The sequence below is a fragment of the Triticum aestivum genome, chromosome 5A (assembly GCF_018294505.1).
Source record: "Triticum aestivum cultivar Chinese Spring chromosome 5A, IWGSC CS RefSeq v2.1, whole genome shotgun sequence".
NCBI classification, from domain to species: Eukaryota; Viridiplantae; Streptophyta; class Magnoliopsida; order Poales; family Poaceae; genus Triticum; species Triticum aestivum.
The window spans coordinates 105578789-105590614 of NC_057806.1; the positions used below are offsets into that span (position 1 = coordinate 105578789).

Sequence of the window (11826 nt, forward strand, 5' to 3'; positions counted from 1 at the left end):
CTCTATGTCGATGACATCATCCTGTCGGCCTCCTCTGCAACCCTTCTTTAGTAGATACTCTCTGGCTATGTGATGAGTTTGCCATCAAGGATTTGGGCGCTCTCCATTATTTCCTTGGCATTGAGATTGTTCAGCAACCCAACGGCTTCTTCCTTCATCAGCAGAAGTATGCGCATGAGCTACTTGAGCGTGCCGGCTTGCTCAACTGTCATCCTATTGCTACTCCTGTTGACACGAAGGCCAAGGTTTCTGCTCTCGAGGGCTCGCCCGCGTCGGATGCTCCATTCTACTGGTCCATCGTCGGTGCTCTCATATATCTGACCCTCACACGGCTAGATCTACAGTATGCTGTTCAGCAGGTGTGTCTCCACATGCACGCCCCTCATGACTCCCATTGGACATTCATGAAACGGATTCTCTGATACATTCGTGGCATGATGTCTCTTGGCCTCACTCTCACGGCATCCACCTCTATGGACATGGTGGCTTATTTCGATGCTGATTGGGTTGGCTGACCCGACACACGTCGCTCCACCTCTGGCTACTGCGTCTACTTCAGTCCTTCCCTCGTCTCGTTGTCGTCCAAGAGACAACCCACAGTTTGGCACTCCAGTGCGGAAGCTGAGTACCGAACAGTGGCTAACGCAGTCGCCGAGTGCACCTGCTTACGACAGCTACTTCAGGAGTTGCATCAAGATGTCTCCCAGCTACGGTTGTCTACTGTGACAACGTCTCTGCAGTGTACCTTTCCGCCACCCCTGTTCATCATCGTCGGACCAAGCACATTGAGCTGGACATTCACTTTGTGTATGAACAGGTCGCCCTTGGACGCATTCGGGTTCTCCATGTTCCGACCACACAAGAGTTTGCTGATGTGATGACTAAGGGACTGCCGGCTTCCACCTTCAAGGAGTTCCGTTCCAGTCTCTACGTCTCTGGTGACGCTTCGACTACGGGGGGGTTGAATATATTGTGTGCATGTATATTGTGTCTTGGGCACACCTTCTAGTTTCCAGTATAGTTGAGGTTGTTGCCTCCATCCTCTTCATCATATATACGTGCCTAGTGCACCGATCAATGCAATTGTTGCACGGCCTATTCCTAGTTTTCGACATTCATAAGTCCCTCAACTTCCAACCACAACCAAAGAAGAAGAAAAGCACATCACGCAACATCAAAGAGAATTGCTCCCATTTTACACATACTTAAACTAGAGAGAGAAGAGGGCAGTGAAGAGAGGTGGGGATGTGCATGGACGACAAGTGGAAACTGTCCAAGGTTGGCGCCGGCAGCGGCCACTGGCAGTCCGGCGGGCGTCAAGGGCCGGACTTCGAGGGGCTCGGGCAGGTCGGTGCCGGGGCGGCTGGCGAGCCTGGCCAAGGAGCAGAGGGCTAGGTTCTACATTGTAGAAGTGCATGCTCTAGCCAACGTAACCAATAGACCAATCTGATGGAAGAGACTAGGAAGCACATTATGCGTCAATACTCCCCCTCACGTGTGGCTCCCTCAGGCCTAAACGTGGACCAAAAGTGGGCTGCAATATAATTGCGCTAGCCGGGTCTTGAACTCAAGACCTGTTGGCTCCGGTACCATGTAGAAGTGCATGCTCTAGCCAATGCAACCAAAAGACCGATCCGATGGAAGAGACTAGGCAGCAAATTATACGTCAACATACATCACGCGCCGGTGCGTCACCATGCTCGTGTGCTGGAGAGACTAGCCAACCCAGGCCCGTGGGCTTGCATTGGGTTGATGCATCTAGTGCCACACAGAAGTCTCGGCCTGCCCGATAGCACCAATTTTTTTTTGTTAAGCAAGTGGATGCACTCTGTTCAGTTTTGCCCCTTTATAAGAGGAACTAGAGCTGTGCTTTTTTTCTATGCCTATCTTGTAATGATAGGCACTAGAGAGATGGTGTGTCATAGTATTATCAGAGAAGAGTAGCTTTTGTACAGGAGATGTGTGAGCGCCCTTGTAGCACTAAGAGGAAAAGGTTCATTTTGTGAATGGAATGTAAAACAGAAGTGTTGCTAGTTACACTCGTTGTTTTGGTTTGAGTTGGTTCCAATCTACCAGAAGTGCATCATTTTTTAGAGAAAGGCGCCAGCCGAGCCCAAAAAAGTTGAATCTAGCCTGATTTTGAATTAATAAAGCCATCAACCGGCGAGGATTACATGGTAGCAGCATACAAGAGAAAAGGAAATCGAAGAGGAGATACAAGGTGCTAAGTAGAACAACTCCAAGGCGACAAGCAGTGGTCGAGAACACACCGCGCCGTTGCCAACGACCGCCGCTATGCCTATACCAACTAATAATAAGGTCACAGGAGGAGGGCACCACTGTAGGAGTATTGTGATTGCTGACTGCCACCAAAGGACCAAACATGGGCAGCAAAGATTTGTCTCCGTCGCCGCAAAGGGCCACTACCCTTTCACCCAGGCTCGATGGGTGCCACACCGGCGACTGGCGGAGTGGTTCCCCTAGAACCCAAATCAAGGTGCCAAGCTGCCCAAGGAGGGACAACAGGAGTAGACCCACAAGCAACATTAGCCCGACCACCTAAGCACCGTCATCGGCAGTGGCGAGGTAGAACATAGGACGTGAGTTTGACCTAGGCAGAACATCGGACGTGAGTTGTCAAACGAAGGTGCTAAACCACGGAGAAGGCCGAAAAGGGCAGCACCATACATCGGTCATGGGTAGGAGTCACCAAAGCCCAAGGCATACTGCCGGCACCCGAGAAGGACACCAATCTCCTCACACCAACGGCAGGGACCATCCACACCTGGACCGAGCAATCTTTCGAAGATGAAGTCAGGCCAACTCATGTCGTCATCGAACCGCCGCCAACTCGACCACCACTTGAGAAATCCTCGAGCAACGCCTTCAGGAAGTAGCACGCCACCGCGGTGCCGTCATCTCCGAGAACAGGGGATCTAAGGCTTTCACCTGTGCTTCTCGAAGGGGAGGGAGTGAGGGGAACATCGCCGAAGCCTCTAGCAAGGTTAGAAGCACCCAAAAGTGCCGCCTCCCGTGTGGCCGCTGCGCCGCCAAGGGATTCCCTTGGATCCACTCCTAGCCACTAATCAGTAGAGACACCACCCAAGAACGGCGACCGAAGCCACGAGGGGTCAGAATCGGCACGAATCCAAGAAAATCAAGGTTGAGGAGAGAACTTCTCCATGGCTAGCCAGAAAACCAGCGAGGGGCCATCGCAACAGATTATGCCCGCCACTTCCATGCCGCCCACCTACACCCACCGGCATCTCCCGCCACACAGGCCATGCCGCGCGCCACCACCAGGGGACGCCACCTTGGAAGTTGAGGCTCTCCACATGGGGTGGAGCTGCCAGGATCCACGCCGCCACCTTCACTGGTGCCACACGGCCGCGTCGATGAGCTCCTCTAACAGCGGCGGAGAGAAGGATTGGGATGGTGGCCGAGGCGAAGATGGCTAGGGTTCGCGCCCCCCTCCCCGAGTCGCCTCAGAGGAGGCGGCGGGGCGGTGGAGGGGAGGGCGGCATGCATCATTTTCAGACAACTTTGCTTCAAGGATGGATGCGTAGCTCGAGAGCTATTCAAAATATTTGCGTTGGCCAAACTAAAAGCTCGACATGAAGTATATTCTTTAAAAAGAAGCACGACCAAAAGGAAGAACCCGTAGCAATTATCACACCAATAGATCGAGTGGATGAAGAAATCCAACATGGGACAAAGATCTTACGCTAAAAAGTCTTCTCTTGTAGAAACAGGTCAGTTTAGACCCGCAGCAACATAGCTGATCAGCTTCATACGGCAAATCAGGAGAAGCTCAGAACCCTAGGTGGAGTAGAGCAGGAAGACGACCAGGCCATGGATAAGACTTAGGTGTAGAAATGTAGTCTAAGGGCTCCTTTGATTAAAAAGATTTTCAAAGGAATTTTGGAGAACTAGAATCCTTAAATAAAATTTCTATGTTGGTTCTTTGATTCATAAGATTGAATCCTATTGGATTTTTTCCTAAGGATTTTTTGTTAGAAATATGACCTAGAGGCAATAATAAAGTGGTTATTATTATATTTCCCTGTTCATGATAATCATTTATTATCCATGCTCTAATTGTATTGACCAGAAGCTCAAATGCATGTGTGGATACATAGACAACAACATGTCCCTAATGAGCCTCTACCGAACTAGCTTGTTGATCAAAGATGGCTATGGTTTCCTAGTCATAGACATGAGTTGTCATTTGATAACGGGATCACATCATTAGGAGATCATGGTCGTATCAAGTTTATTGCTATAGTTTTCTGCATGTCAAGTGTATGTTCCTATGACCATGAGATCATGCAACTCACTGACACTGGAGGAATGCCTTGTATGTACCAAACGTCACAACGTAACTAGGTGACTATAAAGGTGCTCTACAGGTATCTCTGAGGAAGTCTATTGAGTTGGCATGGATCAAGACTGGGATTTGTCACTCCGTATGACGGAGAAGTATCTCTAGGCCCTCTCAGTAATACAGCATCACAATGAGCTTGTAATCAATGTGACTAATGGGTTAGCCACGAGATCTTGTATTACGGAATGAGTAAAGAGACTTGCCGGTAACGGGATTGAACTAGGTATGGAGATACCAACGATCGAATCTTAGGCAATTGACATACCGATAGACAAAGGGAACTGCATACGGGATTTGCCGAATCCTTGACATCGAGGTTCAGCTGACAAGATCATCATAGAATGTATAGGAACCAATATGGGCATCCAGGTCCGGCTATTGGTTATTAACCATAGAGGTGTCTCGGTCATGTCTGCATAGTTCTCGAACCTGCAGGGTCACACTTAACATTTGGTGACGATATATGTATAGTTGAGTTATTATGGTGGTAACCGAAGGTTGTTCGGAGTCCCAGATGAGATCCCGAACGTGATGAGGAACTTCATAATGGTACGGAGGTGAAGATTGATATATAGGACGAAGGGAAGTGTTCCAGGGACACTGGGTTATGACCAGGATGACCGGAAGGGGTTTTGAGGGGCCCAGGCAAGTGTTGGGGGGGCCTCATAGGCCTAGGGGAGGGAGCACACCAGCCCACTAGGGGGCTTTGCACCCCCCCTCAACCCATCCTACGAGACCAGGAAGGGTTGGTGCGCCCCTAGGGCTGCCTCCTCCTTGCTTGGGGGGCAAGGCACCTAGGGGGCACCCAAAACCCATCTAGGGTTGGCCTTGTGGCCGCCGCCCCCACTAGAGGAAAACCTAGGGTGCCTCCTCCTCCCCCTTCCCCCTATATATAGAGGGGGGGGGGAGGGCAGCCGCACCCCGATGTGGTGCGGCTGCCCTCCCTCCCCTCGTAGCCTTCTTCCTCTCCGTAGTGCTTAGCGAAGCTCTGCTGAGATTCCATCACCACCACCGCCACCACGCCGTCGTGCTGCCAGAGGACTCGAGCTACTACTTCACCATAGCTCGCTGGATCGAGGATGTGAAGGCATCATCAAGCCGTACGTGTGTTGAAAGCAGAGGTACCGTCCGTTCGGCACTTGGATCGGGAGTTCGCGGGACGGATCGTCATTGGATCACGAAGACGTTCGACTACATCAACCGCGTTGCTTAACGCTTCCGCTTAGCGATCTACAAGGGTATGTAGATGCAATCTCTCCTCTCGTAGATGTTCATCTCCTATATTGATCTTGGTGAGCGTAGGAATTTTTTTTGTTTCCCATGCAACGTTCCCCAACATTTTTTCGTACTACTTCCCATAGGATTCTAGCATCCACTCAAACATCTTTGAAAGAGTCCATTGTTTCTCCTATGATGCAATCAAATAACCCAAAATCAAATAGGATTGAGATGGGCATGTTAAATCCTATGTTTTTTTATTCTCACGTTTTCAAAATTGTATGATACATGCCCTGAGTTACTATTTTGTCGGTAGTTGACTAAACAGAATAACTAACTTTCCCAGACAGTACAACATGGACAATAAGGTGATGTATGCAGAAGGACAACATGCAGATTCATTGCGGGGCACAGTTGGGCTTGCACACTGTTCAGAACCAAGTTCTCACAACAAAATACCATGTGAAATAGAACTGATTGTGAATGGTTTTGATTCTTATATTATCAGTTCAAATATTTGTGCTCCATACAACCAAATCCCATTGAAACATATTGCAAACAACTTCTGAAACAATGTATGGTGTATCATCTAGTATACACCTAAATATATGATCCTCGCTAACATATTTCTCTCGACAATCAAATGTCACCTCCGGAGACATATCACCTTATAACATGCAAACATGCATGAGAAAATGCTAAAGCCGTTTCCAATTTATTATACTACTTATACAAAGAAACAAATATCCTTCTGAACATGCAAATGGTTGATGGTTTTTTTTCATTATGTTATGCTACTTATATTTTTACAAATATTTACATTTGTACAGTAATCAAATATAATAGAACACATGTATTTTTATGGAAACTTATGACGTATCAGGTGGAAACCTCATCTTGGTGCAAATATGAAAACTTACGCTATGAACCATCTAATCTCAAATGTACAGTGGAGAAACAAGGTGGGAGGCATCCAACAACATTATGCTTCTGACTCGGAATTCCAACATGACCAAGAACAAAAGATTAGCACATGCGTTACACATGTGCTTTATCGTTCACTGCTAGTGCCAGGGAAAATAGGTGATTCCCACTAGCCAATTTTCCTCAACATTCAAATATGTCAGCAGTCATGTCACCTTATAACATGCATCAGAAAATGCTAAGTCATTTCCATATTGAACAACATTTTAAAACTATATAATAATCAAGAAAAATCTTATGTATTTTAGTTTCTGTTTTTATATTATTAATCTAAGTATTCATGTTCTATACAACTAAATCTCACCGAAATGTGCTGCAAACAATTTCCACGTCAATGACGGTACCCCGTAGGGCATCATCTAGTTGTTTCAAAACAGCAGATACATAACTCTGGTTCAGGAACGAAGTGGAGTGCTGATAACATCAGGGCAGCGAGCAATCAAAGTTCGAGCAACATATTAGAGTAACTTGTACAGGAAGCTGTGTGTCAATCCAAGGTTCTCCAGGTGATCTTCACCGAAATCATGGTAAATTCGTCAAGATTCACCACTTTAGGCTAGTCATAGTGGGAGTAACTTAAGTAGTAACATAACACACTTCAAGAAAATTTTGCTTATGCGGCATGTAGTTAATGAGGAGAGAGGTATTTAGAGTAACATAATATGTTACTGTAACATAGCGCTTCCCAAAAAAGGATGAGTCTACAAGCTAATAAATGAGGCCATCTATGACACTAGTTACTTTGCACTATGAAGGTCGTAACTTCGACTAGTGTCATATACATGACACTAGTATAAGTTACTCCCCAATATGACCAGCCTTATCTACTATTCCATGATAGCAAGTGTCGAAGCTGTCTTCCCACGCACCACAGGGCAGCCGCTTCTGAGAAAGTCCGTCATCTTTGGGGGTCCCTTCGATACGAAGATACACGCAACTCCGTATCACCACGGCTACAACTGAACTTATTTTGCAGCCAGCTTCTGCAACTCCCTGGTAGAGAGGAATCACATCTTCGTAACCACTGGTCTTGGCATAGAGATTCAGATTAAGGCCACAATCAGGAGCACGGAGTATCTCAACATCAACGAATGCCTGGACTGCATTAATCAGCGCCGCAAACTTGACATCTAGTGAAAACTTGTCCCCATAAAGACGCCGATTTTGAATGGATGATTCTGTTGTGTACATGGTGCTGAATTCAGTACGTCCTTCAATAAGAAGGTCGCCTTTGGGCCCATCTTCCTGTGGGTCTTCAGTACATATACAGAGTTTGAATTCAAATAGCACACGGCTCCTTATGCCAATACCTCGAGCAGAGCTAGTCAGTGATAAACGTGCCATACCCTACAATTTGGATCAACAGGCATGACATCCTATACTTTAATTAGTGATTACTACAATAGATCGGCTGCAATCACTACAACTGTCTGGTCTGGATATAATTAAGTGTTATGTCTAATAGTGAATTAGTGAGATTATTTGACTCGGCGTGATACCTTTAAACTGGATATTACTGAACTATTGCAGCATGCACTCAGGTGAGTATCTCAAACTTCCAGAATAAAGCCTAAATATAATAATTTTTTCAATACAGTGCTTGCATCTCATGCACGTGTATTGTAAGTATGATTAAAGAATCAGGCCAGTAGAAAGTTGCAAGTTTGATAGTCAGATTACCGTCTTTGGCTTCACAGTTACAGCTTCATAATTCTCAATTTGACGCCTATAGACATAATTGCGCAAAGGTTCGACCCGATCCCGCGCTGCGAAAAACCCAAATATTTTGGCACGTCCAGGCCGGGCATGCTGATAGCCAGCGATTTTGAGATCAACGAACTGCACCATGTCCATCGATCTGCAATAACCCTTATGTGAGCAATCAACGGTCCCAACATTGCTGAAACTGACTGCAAAATTAACAAACAGAGCATGAGGTATTATCAGAGATCTATAGTCATGAACAAATGATGAGAGAAAATCTGCTTTGTTTCATCAAGAGTGGTTCAGTTCTGGAAAATATACTACCAAATCCTGTTTGTTCATTGTTATCACAAAGGATTGACAAAGGAAGAGCTGAGAAGTGAGCAGAGGAGGGATCTGGAATGTAGTTTGGATTTGGGGGTGGATGGGGAAATGCTCAAATTTCTTTCATTTGATGCCAATCTGAATAGACGAACAGGATAACACTTGACAATTGACAGCAGGTAAAGCTAACTAACCACCCGGGTTCAATTCCTAGATTGACAGCTGATGCACAAGGGTTTTCCCCCATTTATTGAGGATCAAGTTTGGTGTGTGATGGGACCACTCATCAAGATATCTTGGTACTCATAAAAAAAATTCTTCCTAAGCTGAGAAACTTTGGACTTTTCTCTTGATGATAATTTGATGCAGGGCATCTCAGTGACAGAACTTTAATTAAAAAAACACTTACTTTCAGATTCATCGGCAAGTTGATACTCCATATCACATGAATGCCGACTTTCTGGCTTAAATGCTGGAAATCTCCTAAGCGGTCTTGGGCCTCGGATAGAAATCTCTGGATTCTTATACACGGCAACTGTCTGCTCATCATCACTGCTAACCCTTGGGAAATCATCAACTGTAAAAGGGCGGTACTTCCCTACACACGAAATCATTAACCAAATCAACAACAACAAAAAACATTGAGCACCATCTATCATTGATTTTTTGACAAAGATCTACCATTGATTTAGAAGCCAAAATTATTAGATGGGTCACTTGAGAAATATTCCTCGAAAAAGTATATATCACTTGAGAAAGATTAGCTGTCAAAACAATTGCAGTCTACAAGGCTGTATACATGCGTCGAATTATATGTTCTTTTGAAGTGAAAATTACCATTAATACCAAGTGTGTGTGTGTGTGTGTGTTATTATTACAAACATGTTCGCAGATTGGAAGATCAGGTAGGATCTTCACTATGGTTAGATTCAGTACAATTAGACCTAATTAGTGGAGAATAACAATCTCCAATAAAATAAAGTAGCCGAGCACCAGTGGAATAGCCAGCTAAATTTTAAGTTACTTGTAACCTTTTCCCAGAAACTCTACTTATAAAATGATTTGCCATATTCATGTTTATTAGTTTAAGATCAAGAGTGTGTGACCATTTAAATATTATTCTCCCCAAAAGGCATTATTGTGTTACAGAAATGCTAACAACATACCTAAATCTGAGTAGCTGGCACAGGTTACCCAAAGAAAAGATCAACAGTTTGTCCAGCGGTGGTTCAACTATTGAACGAGGTCTCAATTTCGTACAAGTAGTTAGCAACGCAATGTATTCGGTTGAAATTCAAAGTTTCAAACACTGACGGTGTTGGTGCAACTAATTCAGCAAGATATTCTTTAGTATTGCACGAAAATCTTGTTGATAAAGGTTCTTACATCAAGGAGCACTGGTTTCTAATTGAGAGAGCCAATTGCATCAGGATACACATAGATCTAAACTAATCAAGTACAGAACAGAAGCGTCGAATCAACTACGGAGGAAGCAGTGCCTTACCGTGGTATTCATCCTCCTCTTCGTCGTCGCTGAGCGCCCAGGGGTTGTCGTCCTCGTCGCTGGTGGTGGACTTGGACGAGTCCGCAATTCTGAGGAGTTGAGGGGGAAAGCGGCCGCTTCTTGCCGCAAGCGGGGCGAGGGGACGGAGCTAATACATCTCCGCGTCCGTCTACCTCCATGGCGCGGGGACTCGATTATTTGCCGTTACTTAATTTGGACTTGGAGGATTTCAAGTGCACGTTAGGGCAACTCCAGCCCCAGATGGCGCCCTAAGCGGCAATTTCGCTAACTGGCACGACATGACAAATGAGCCGGCCCATGTAGGTTTGTTTATTCCACAGTTTTCCGCGCATTTTTTTTGCGCGTTTTTTTCTTGCGGGTTTTCCTGGCATGGGTTTGTCTTGGGTTTTCGTTTTTATTTTATTTTTAATTTACAAATGCGTGAATTCTTTTCAGATTAAAGAACTTATTGCAAATTCATGAACTTTTTCAAATTCTCGTGAACTCTGTCATTTTTTCCAAAATTTCCCAAATTACGATTTTTCTAATTCGTGATTTTATCAAATTCTGTGAATTTTTTAAAATTCATGAAAGTTTTACTAGCAAATATGCCTGTGCGTTGCAACGGGTGAAAAACAATCAGATTATGTAGATGTGTGAAGATTTTGTATAATTTCATGGACATTTTTTAAAATTCCCGAATATGTTTTGAATACATGATCATTTTTTAAAAATTATGAACATTTCTTATTTCACGTAAAAAAAATTGAAATTGCATTTTTTTTATAATATGCAAACAGTTTTCCGAATCACGGAAATTTTATGATTTCCTGATTTTTTTAATTCACAAATATTCTATAATTCTCGATTTTTTTAAACTCACAGCTTTCTGAATCTGTTTTAATTTCTGTGAACATTTTCAAAATTTTCATGGGCATTGTTTTCAAATTTCTGAATATGTTTTGAATACACGATTATTTTCTGAAAATCATGAGCATTTTCTATTTCACGAGCATTTGTTTGAAATCATGAGTTTGCTAATACGCAAACAATTTTTTGAAATCACGAACATTTTTTGATTTCCCATTTGTTTTTTGAATTCAAGAACATTTTATGATTTCTCGATGTATTTTATCAAAACTCGCAACTTTTTTGAAAAAAGAAATTTAAACACAAATTAATTTAAAGAAGGAAAAGCAAAAAAATGAGAAAGGAAAAAACAAAAAAAATGAAATAGAAAAACAGGGGGCGTCACGAGCGGCATATGGGTCGGCCCATTACCGCGTGCGGGCGGAGGTGTGCTTGCTATATAAGAGAGAAACGAGGCAAGTTAGTAGAGCCAAGGATCAAACCTTAGCCTCCCGCGTGGAAGTAAAAGGCCTTAGCCATTGCGCTACTTGACTGCACATGGTGTATCAGGGTATCATGCTTATAAGAATCGAACACGCCGGTGATTTGGGAAATAATCGAATCGTTTTCTTTACTTATGGATGGCATGGTGGGTAATTTACGACTACTTTGAGGACAATTTTAATGACGTACGACCAGAAGCAGTCATTGCTTTATTATATAATATATATATATATATATATATATATATATATATATATATATATATATATATATATATTAAGGAAAAATATATGTGAACTTTTTTCAAACTTTTTTTTGAAGTTTTATGAACTTTTTCATATTTTTTGAACATTTT

General features: G+C 43.9%; 1 pseudogene; it reads right to left on the bottom strand.

Annotated features, from left to right (window-relative positions):
- Positions 1-7295: 7295 nt before the first annotated feature.
- On the bottom strand, positions 7296-10297 carry LOC123106667 (uncharacterized; annotated as a pseudogene).
- Positions 10298-11826: the final 1529 nt, after the last annotated feature.